The sequence below is a fragment of the Akebia trifoliata genome, chromosome 15 (assembly GCF_017979445.1).
Source record: "Akebia trifoliata isolate Shusen 1 chromosome 15, ASM1797944v1, whole genome shotgun sequence".
NCBI classification, from domain to species: domain Eukaryota; kingdom Viridiplantae; phylum Streptophyta; class Magnoliopsida; order Ranunculales; family Lardizabalaceae; genus Akebia; species Akebia trifoliata.
In genome coordinates this window covers 18,605,545-18,615,104 of record NC_141389.1, presented here as the reverse complement: position 1 = coordinate 18,615,104, position 9,560 = coordinate 18,605,545, and positions in this window count along the sequence as shown.

Sequence of the window (9,560 nt, the reverse complement as noted above, 5' to 3'; positions counted from 1 at the left end):
CTACCACCATCATTTCCTATAAACCCATCTCTACAACCTAACTTACACTCATCCTCTCAAATCAAACACTCATTATCTCTCATCAATTAAATATAAACTCCTAACCTTCACACATCTTGCCACATGTCACCATCTCCCTCACCCTCCCAACCACCCTCTTACACCCTCCATTCTCTTAAATCAAACACCACTTAATCAATCAACCACCCTCTTAAACACCCATCATCTCACCTCACCAAACACTCCACCCAAATGGTTTGAGTAAAATCCAAACCATTTGGTCAAAACACAATCCATTTACTTTCATTACATAATTACCCATTTTCCAACTCTTAATTTCATACCCCCCCCCCCACCTTTAAAACATGTGTCATTCTCTACTCTCTCACACTTTACCCCATTATATTCACAAAGTATCCTCCCAACACCTATAAATACCCCTTTTCTCTCCTAAAAATGATTACCAAGTCTTACTAATTATCTCCCCCAAGTCTCACAAAAAAATCACTACACTCCATTCAACTCTCTAATCACTAAGGACTCAAGAAGAATTTAAAAAGAAGAAGAAAAGAGGATTGAAGCTTCAAGGTGGTCCAAAGAACCCCCCCTATCTCTATCCTCTCCTTATCCCTTTTCTATCATCCCCCTCTTTTTTTTTTAATTTTCATTTTAGAAAGCCTCTAAGATGTGATGTTTCCCCTCCCTATCTCTAGTAGATCGGACTTCAGTTCGATTGAAAGTATAGGGATTGTAACCACTTTAAAAAAAATAAAATCGATTTAATCCTTTAAATTGTTTTAAGGCAATCGGTATGCGGGTTCTTCTCGACTCATAAGAATTGATCCGTAACCGAAGTCAACATTTTTAAAAGATGAGACATTTTTCAAGACTAATGCCCATTCGGATCATCTTCATCAATGAGATGATCCTTGTAAGTCAAAGTCGATAACAAATCCCTACTTGGGGTACACATTATCAACACATGGCACTTTGTTTTTCATATTTTTTTAATCAAAATGATCGAGTTGAGTTGAGGTTACCACCACATAGTGGGGAGAAAAGGGTGCCTAACACCTTCCCTTTTCTCCAACCAAGCCGCTTACCCCGATCTCGAGGTTGATCGGTACTTTATCCATTGAGAGTCACTATGTGCCAAAAATGTCATTTTTTCCGAAAAATATACATCGGGTAACCATTCACACCCATTTATAATATGAATGGTGGCGACTCCAAACCTTACTAGATGTGGCCATCGTAATCGTGAAACCACGTATCTACACTGACCACAAGACTCAAAAGTATTGTATTTCAAGCACTTTAAGATCCCAAAAACTCCAATGATGGAACGGATTGGGCAAAGACATGATTTTACTATTTTGAACGACCTAAGGGGCATGGTCTAGGTGGTCTTCTTATCTTTTTGGTCTTGGGTACACAAATGGAATGTTTTGTCGAAATGTCTGACCTTGTGTGTTGTTATCGATGTCTTCACATGTCTTCTAGTAGAATAAAACCAACATACACTCAAATCTTAGGATTGACAAAAATAAAGTATACTAACAATTTCAACACTAAGGTCGTATTACTACACTCATCTCATAGGTCACACCATGTCCAGGTTTTCCTCTTTGGTTTAGATTGCTAGTAAGATAGAAAATGATTTAAAATCAAGAATGATCATAGATTGGACAATTCCACATTAAAGTGTTTTGTCTAGCAGCTAAGTACAAAAGAAATCGGTTGTCGAGGTAATGAAGAATGATGAGAGGTAGGTTAACAATATGCAACCAGCCTAGGCATTAGTTTATTTTCCAACCACGAAATCAAAAGCACCTGTAACTTTTCAAGCACGACCAACTTGTTTGTATCAAGCATAATAATCCTCAACAAGGCCATACAACAACCAATAATAGTTTCAAGTTCAAGCACAACCACAACAGTAGTAGTAGTATCATTAACCTTACAATAACAACAATTAACAATAGAGAAGAAGAGAGTTCACTCGGTTGTCGAAGAAATTATTGGAATTCTGCCTATCTCGTTAAGGGAGGTTATGTCACACTAAGGTAGCCACATCCATAAGTTGAAAACACATTCAGATACGACCCTACCACCAATTGCAAGTTCTATATGGGAGCTTTTGATCACCCCCATAGACTGGCAATAAAAGTTAAGGAATGTCATTTAAACCCTTATAGATCGAAAATTTATAGTTTTGGATCCCGCACCAACACAACAGAATATCAATCAAAACCCTCCCCCAACTCATAATGAGAATGGTACATGACTAACGAATACAATGATTACAATCTCAAATGAAAAAATAGATTTCGACACCTTATAGTTGATCATCCTTTTGGGATCAAAAGTTAGAGTCCATCTCAAACCTATTACCTCAGATACATCAGTTAACACTATTTTCCCACAAAAACAAAATAATACTCTCATTCACATTACTACCCAATTTGGGGGCCTCACCCTAAATCCCTTACCATTTTCTCCAAACCCATCACCTATCATTTTATCCTCAAACACCACCAATCCATCCAATGTCACACCACTCACACTATTTTCACCATCACCCCTTATCATTTATTTACCCATTTCACCTGCACCCATTATACAACCACCACCTTTAGTCATTCGTGTTGAGTTAGATTTATTTATTCTTTCTCAAATTGATTCATTCTTTCTCAGATTGATCATTTTTTTTCTCTCTTCTCAGATTTTACCCAAACTCTCTAAGATTTATCTAAGATTTTTCTCAAATTTTTTTTAGACCCTCTGAGATTTATCTTAGATTTTGCTCAAGCCATCTGAGATTTGTCTTAGATTTTATTCAGTTTTTGCTTAGATTTTACTAAAAATTTTCTCAGAGTTTACTCAGACTTACTCAAACCTTACTCAAATTTGGCTCAGATTTACTCAGACCTTACTCATATTTATCATACTCAGTTTTAATTTTGAAGTTCATCATCCTCTCATCATGAATGCACAAAATAGAGGTGTCTTTTTCAAAATCATCATTACACAATTGCACACACGTGCACATTCATTTGTATCAATCAGGGAGAATTTTCTAAAATTCAAGGATCTGACGCTGCCAGTGAGATCTCACTCTTGAGGACCTAACAACTTTTAGTTCGGAGTGAGTTTTACCATTAAAGATCCGAACGTCCTGACGAATTACTGAATCAAACTGCAAAATGAACTGTTACTAGCTTTGGCATTCGGATATTGCATTATCTACTAAAGTAGATTTGCTATCTAGTTTGCTTCAATCCTCTACCAAAGAGGGGCATCTGTAGATATCCCATTTTTTTACTCACCCGATTAATCAACTTGTCAATCTGATTGTGACGTTCCCAATGATGGATGAATATTCCAATGTTTTCTATGGTTACTAGATATGTTTCAAAAATTCAAATAAGATATTTCAAACAAAGAAACTTTAGAAATCATGCTACGCTAGGAAAATATGACCCAAAAATGTAGAAATCATCATTTTCAGACAAAAATAAATTTTACAAGAAAAATCACTAAAAAATTATCAAATTATCAAAATACCCTTAACATCAAAACATCCCTAAGACCTACATTACACTTAGCAAAATCCTTTCAAACACATAAAACAAAAAATTAAAATCAAATAAATTATTTCGCTAATTTTCACAAAATTCGACAAAATTACGAAAATACCCTCATAGGGTCCACAATTATTTCACGCTAAAAACCCATAAGTGACAAATCAATACTCTCATTGAATTTCTTACGAAAAAATAATTTTAAAACATCTCAAAACATCGAAAATCAACCTCTCAACTCAAAAACCTTTTTTTATCGCAAAACAAAATTTTCAAATCCTAAAAAATAACAAATCTGAAACTAATAATTAAAACATTAATTAACATAAATTTAAATCTTAATAAATTAAATTTAAATTTTTTAAATAAATAAAATCAATTAATTAAACCCATGGGTCGAATTTTAAGTGGTGGCCCATTTATTTAAATGGGGCCCAGATGATATTTAATAAAAAACCCTTACCGGGGGTCCCAAAGAATTAAAAATATAATTTAATAAAGAACCCTCCATTAGGGGGTTTCTCCAAAAACTTAAAAAATCTTCATTCTACGTAAGATTCAAAATCCTAATTGAAACAACTTAACCTTATCTCTAAGAGACCTAATTGAAACCCTAATATCCCAAAAAGCTTTATAAAAAGGTGCCTCTACCACCTAAATTCGTAGGTCAAGAAAAATCCTAGGAAATAGAGGCTAAAACTTCTCCCAATATTTTCAAAATCCTAAATTTGAAGTCCCAAGTCCATACCTAACACTCAAACCCTATTTTTTTACCTGAAAAATAAAAAAATATTCAGATCTAAGAGAAAAAAACCTCATCTCGAAGATCAGAAGCAAATTTAATGATAGAGACAAAAGTAGGAAGATTCACACGAGGAACGCTCTTTGCCAGTTCTAAGGGAATCGACCGTCGTAATTACTAGGTAAAGAAGGTAATTTTTTTTATTTTAATTTTTAGGTCATTTTTTCTTACAATGTAAAACTTTTGAGAAAAGTAGAGACCGGTATTCGTCTGACGGGATTGGTGCCTAACACCTTTCAATTCCATAATGTGATCCCCGAACCCATTTTTTGTAGTTCAATACCTTTTATCCAATTAGAGTCATGTTTCGATTCCTAGACCGTAAAACTAGGTGGTGACTCTTAAAAAACAAAAAATGGATCTGCACCCGCGGATCAAAGGGTACTTTCAATACCCTTGATAGTTTGTGTCACAGCCAGACCGATTTCATTGCTACTAATAACTTCCGTCTCTTTCCTTATTAAGTCCCTAACCTCATCTCTAGTTATAGGTGTTGAGTCCCCTGAATGTCTCATGTGGACTGCAGTTTGTGCAGCTAGCAACCCCGTAAACACAGTTGGTTCTCCCTCGCCATCCAAATCATCATGTTCATGTGTAGGTCTCGAGCCAGTACTACCCAATGAGACATTATCATCACCCTTTTGTAACCTGACGCTGATTTTTCCCACAAGAATCCTTCTGCTGAGCCTCTAACCGTTTAGTCAACACCAGATTTTCTTGGACAATGGATCCTCAGGTTGTTAATCTCAACCTCACAATGAGGTAGAGACGAAAAAGAAGCTTTAAAATAACGTTTGGAATCCCACAAATGGCGCCAAAGATGTAAAGGTAATTTCGAGTTACCTTTAACAATTCGGCTCTTTCTGCTCGCCCTACGTTCCCTATTTCCTCTGTTGAGTGGTGATACCGGTGTGGTACTTACAAAAAATCCTCCGATTATTAACAACCTTAACGCCATTTCCTTATCTCCCCCATTTGAGCGCCTAATGGGTCCTTAGCGTTCAGTGTAGGAACGATAGAAAGGGGTTGAGCCTGGTTAGTACCAGATTGAGTAGGTCTAACCATCTTGTTAATCTCAACCTCACAATGAAGTAGAGACGAAAAATAAGCTTTAAAATAATGTTTTGGATCCCACAAATGGCGTCAAAGATGTAAAGGTAATTTCGAGTTACCTCTAACAACTCAGCTCCTTCTGCTCGCCCTACGTTCCTTATTTCCTCTGTTGAGTGGTGAGACCGATGTGGTACTTACCAAAAATCCTCTGATGATTATGTTAGTTCTCAAGTTAACAAGTAATGGACTTTCTCACCTCTCGAACCCCCTCCCTCTAAGTCTCTTCCTCTATTTATAGTTCCTCATACAAATCTCTTCGAATAAGGAATTTCCTTGAGATCTATGATCTTTAGGGATCTCCAACATGAATTTCTTACTTTTTAGGAGAAGTTAATGATAAAGGAAAAGATTCGCATGGACTCTGTTATCCATTTTCTTGATTTTTGAGATCTTTCCTGAAATTAAGGGATTTGGGTTGATTCGGTGACAAACCCACAAATCTATCTTGCTCAGTCTATATATTGGGCAGAGCTAATATTCGAACTCTGCCATTTAGACGAGTTGGGTGTCTTAGGTACCACTTAGGAGCAAAAATTATTTAGTTCCAGTCTCCTAGTAATCTAAATTTTGGACACGCGTACCGATTTAACCCTTTACAATTCCCATACACTTTCACGTCAGGTTGTGCGATGTGAGGTCCAATCTTGAGGTCACTTCAGCATTATTATTTGTTTGTTTCAAATGTGACAAGTCATAACCCCCATTTTCTTAGTCTTAAATTGTCAAAGATTTAACATTCGATCAAATGGTCAAAAATTGTTAAATCAACATAGTTGTGGGATAACAGTCGATCCAATAGGATGATCTGCTCTATCACACTCTCGGACTAAAGTTTAACAAGGTTAAAAATTCATATCAATCAACACACCTAAGGTGATCCTTTATATCAACTCGTAATGATTCAAAAGGGTGGCGTAATAATATAACCTAAGTAGAATAGAGTAAATTTAAAAGTGCTTTAGTTAAAGTGCGTTCTTGTGGGCTATCAAGATTGCTTGTTTCGATTAACTAAGTGATAAAGTGAATTTATATATCTGTAAATATACATACTTTAAGGGTCTGTTTGAAATCAATATGATAGAATTTATTCTATTTTAAAAAAAATTGATAATGTTAAAAAAGAAAAAATTAAAATTGAATTATTTTTAAAGAAGGTTTACCAAATAACTAAAGATAAAGATAAATCAATTCTTTATATTGAAAACAACATTGGATCCACCCCTTCTAGCTTTCACATTTTGGGAACATTGCACATAAATAGACAGAGAGAGGCATGGTTGAATTGAGGCTCTCCGCTAAACTCACGGTTGAGATGCAAGGGATTCCAAAGAAAAATATATTCCTAGAAAAAGATTGTACTTATCTTTAGAAATTACGTATTTTGTGTTTTTCCTCAACGTCTGTTTGTCCATGGAGACCCTCAGCCTACCGTTCAAATTCGAGAAAAATCCTTATATAAATTACTTTTTTCTCCAAATAATTTATTTATTTATTTTTAAATAATTGATTAGCAAATCTCATTAACATTTCTCATAATCAATTATAGGATTCATAATGAATTTTCGGTCTCATAACTCATTACAAGTATAATTACAAAACTGCCCCTAAATGCTCCTTATTCTCATTCCCCCCTCTAAATTAAAAAGAAGAAATCTCTCGAGCTCGCCCACACTACTTCTCTTTTCTTGGACCCATAGAAAAAGGGCACATGCTCTCCTCTCCATGTCAAAAGATTTACAAAGTGAACTGAACTTTAAAAAGAGAAAAAATTCTCACGTGACAAGTGCGTGAGAAATCTCCTCTAAACTTTTGTGCAGGAAGTTGTGTCCTTGATCCTGACGAAACACGATCCCAATGTTAAATTGCTGATTTTGGCCAACACTTTTTACGATTATTATATTATGTGGGCCGCAAATCTATATTCTCTCCAAACCCTTTTTCACAACCCTTTTATGAGAGCTGCTATTGGCATCCTGTCTTTTACTTATTAGACTCCTATTAAAAGTAAATAAAATAAGTGAATGATTGAGAATAAGGAAAAGGTGAGGTGCCAATAGAAGTTCTATTCCTTTCATTTGTTTGATTTCTTTTTATTTATTTATTTTTTTTTATTTTAAGGATTTGGGATTTTATATGGAAGCTAATCATAATTGTAAACAACTACTCAAATGGTTTGAACGAGTATTATAATATTTTGTATGACTGAGATTATAATTTGACCCAAACCTTTTTAATATCTGAAGAGTGATTTAATTGGTGTGTGATAAATAATTTAAGAAATTGAGGTGGCCAATATCAGCTCCTTTTTTTTTTTTTTTTTCAATTTAAAATATGTTGAGAAAATCAAAAAGGTTAAATAAGGATATATCAAATTTATAAATATTTAAAAAATAGAGAAATTTATCATAATAATACAATTTTCAAAATTATTTACCAAAATGGTAAATTGTAGCAATTAATTCCGAAAATGATAATTTACCATTTTTAGAATTAATATTTATTACCAAAATGGTAAAAAAAAAAGTAAAATGTTAATTTTTTTACTGAAAATATCCTTCTTTTTATTTTACATATACATTTACCATTTTAACTACAATTTACCATTTTGGTGAATAGTCAAAATGTGATGCATGTGTTTGGTAAATTTGCCTTAAAACTATTCTTACTTGTGTAGTTTTCTCAAGATTTATTGGTTCTATATGTGCTACGTTGGTGGAGAACAATCCCTAAGACAAAAAAACGTGGGAGAAGGATTATAAGGCTGTGTGAGGAAATGTAGTGCTAAAATCATCAAGTGGACACCCACTTCTTTCATAGGCCCTCAATTTTAAAATCTTGCTGATTGAAAGATCTCGATTTTTATTATTAATATTCATTACGAATAAACACACACTTATACTGATTAAGTGGCTCCAATTAATAGATCAAATGATGTAGTGAGTTTGAAGCAAGAAAATGGAGGAAAAACAAGGAAATAAACACACAATCAATGGCAAGGAGTTGAACCAGAACAGCCTTCCTTTCTATTTTGTTTCAAAAAAAAAAAAAAAAAATCCTAGCCATCTAGTTGATTCAATCTGAACCGTAAAAAAAAAAGAGGCTAACAAAAATAATTGTGACCCTCCAAAACAATTAAATTTAGACCCTTCAATCATGTTGCATGCTTGTGGAAAGATCTAGCGCATTTTATATGCTCTTATCGATCCAAGAACCTCTCAATACTCTTTGTTGCTGCAATGGTTACCTATGATTAAGAGGGTAAAGCTAATATCACCAATTTAACAGGAGGGGATTTCTAAAAGAGTCGTGCTGGGGTGACACAAGATTTACTGTGATTCTCACAATTTTGACGTGGAGATGCATACATAACTATACATGATTTTTACTCATATCGTGATGAAACACATCTATAGTTATGTGCACATCCCATGTCAGACTTGTGAGAATCATAGTAAATACCCTGTATCATTCCAATATTTTTCTTTTTAAAATAGAAAATGCTGAAATGATAAAAAGAATTTATTGTGATTCTCACAAGTCTGAGGTGAGAGGTTCACATAACCATAGATGTATTTTCTCTTGATACGAGTAAAAATCATCTACGGTTATAAATGCATGTCCACATCATAATTGTGAGAATCATAGCATATCTTGTGTCACCCGAGCACGACTCTTCTAAAATACCCAAATTACATTAGTTGAATTTTATAACTTCTTGTGTAAGTTCGCAGCAGGTGAGCGCGTGAAGTTAAATCAATAGGGAAGGCTTCCAACAATAAGAGGGATCATTCTCAATTGGTACGAAAGATAATTGCATAGGGAATTGATTCCTCGTATTTATCTTTATCTCATTGATTCTTTCGATGTGGGAATCCAATGTTTTATTTAATGTCATAAAAGAAATTATTTTTTATTGTCTTTATCTTGTAGTCTTTAGGAAAAGACTAACCTCAAACCATGGTTTATTAGCTCCGTCAAACAGTAGGGGTGAGATCTTAGGGTTCCCCAATTAAAAGTGTATTTCTTAAATAAATTATATTATCTCCTTAAAAAAAAGAGAT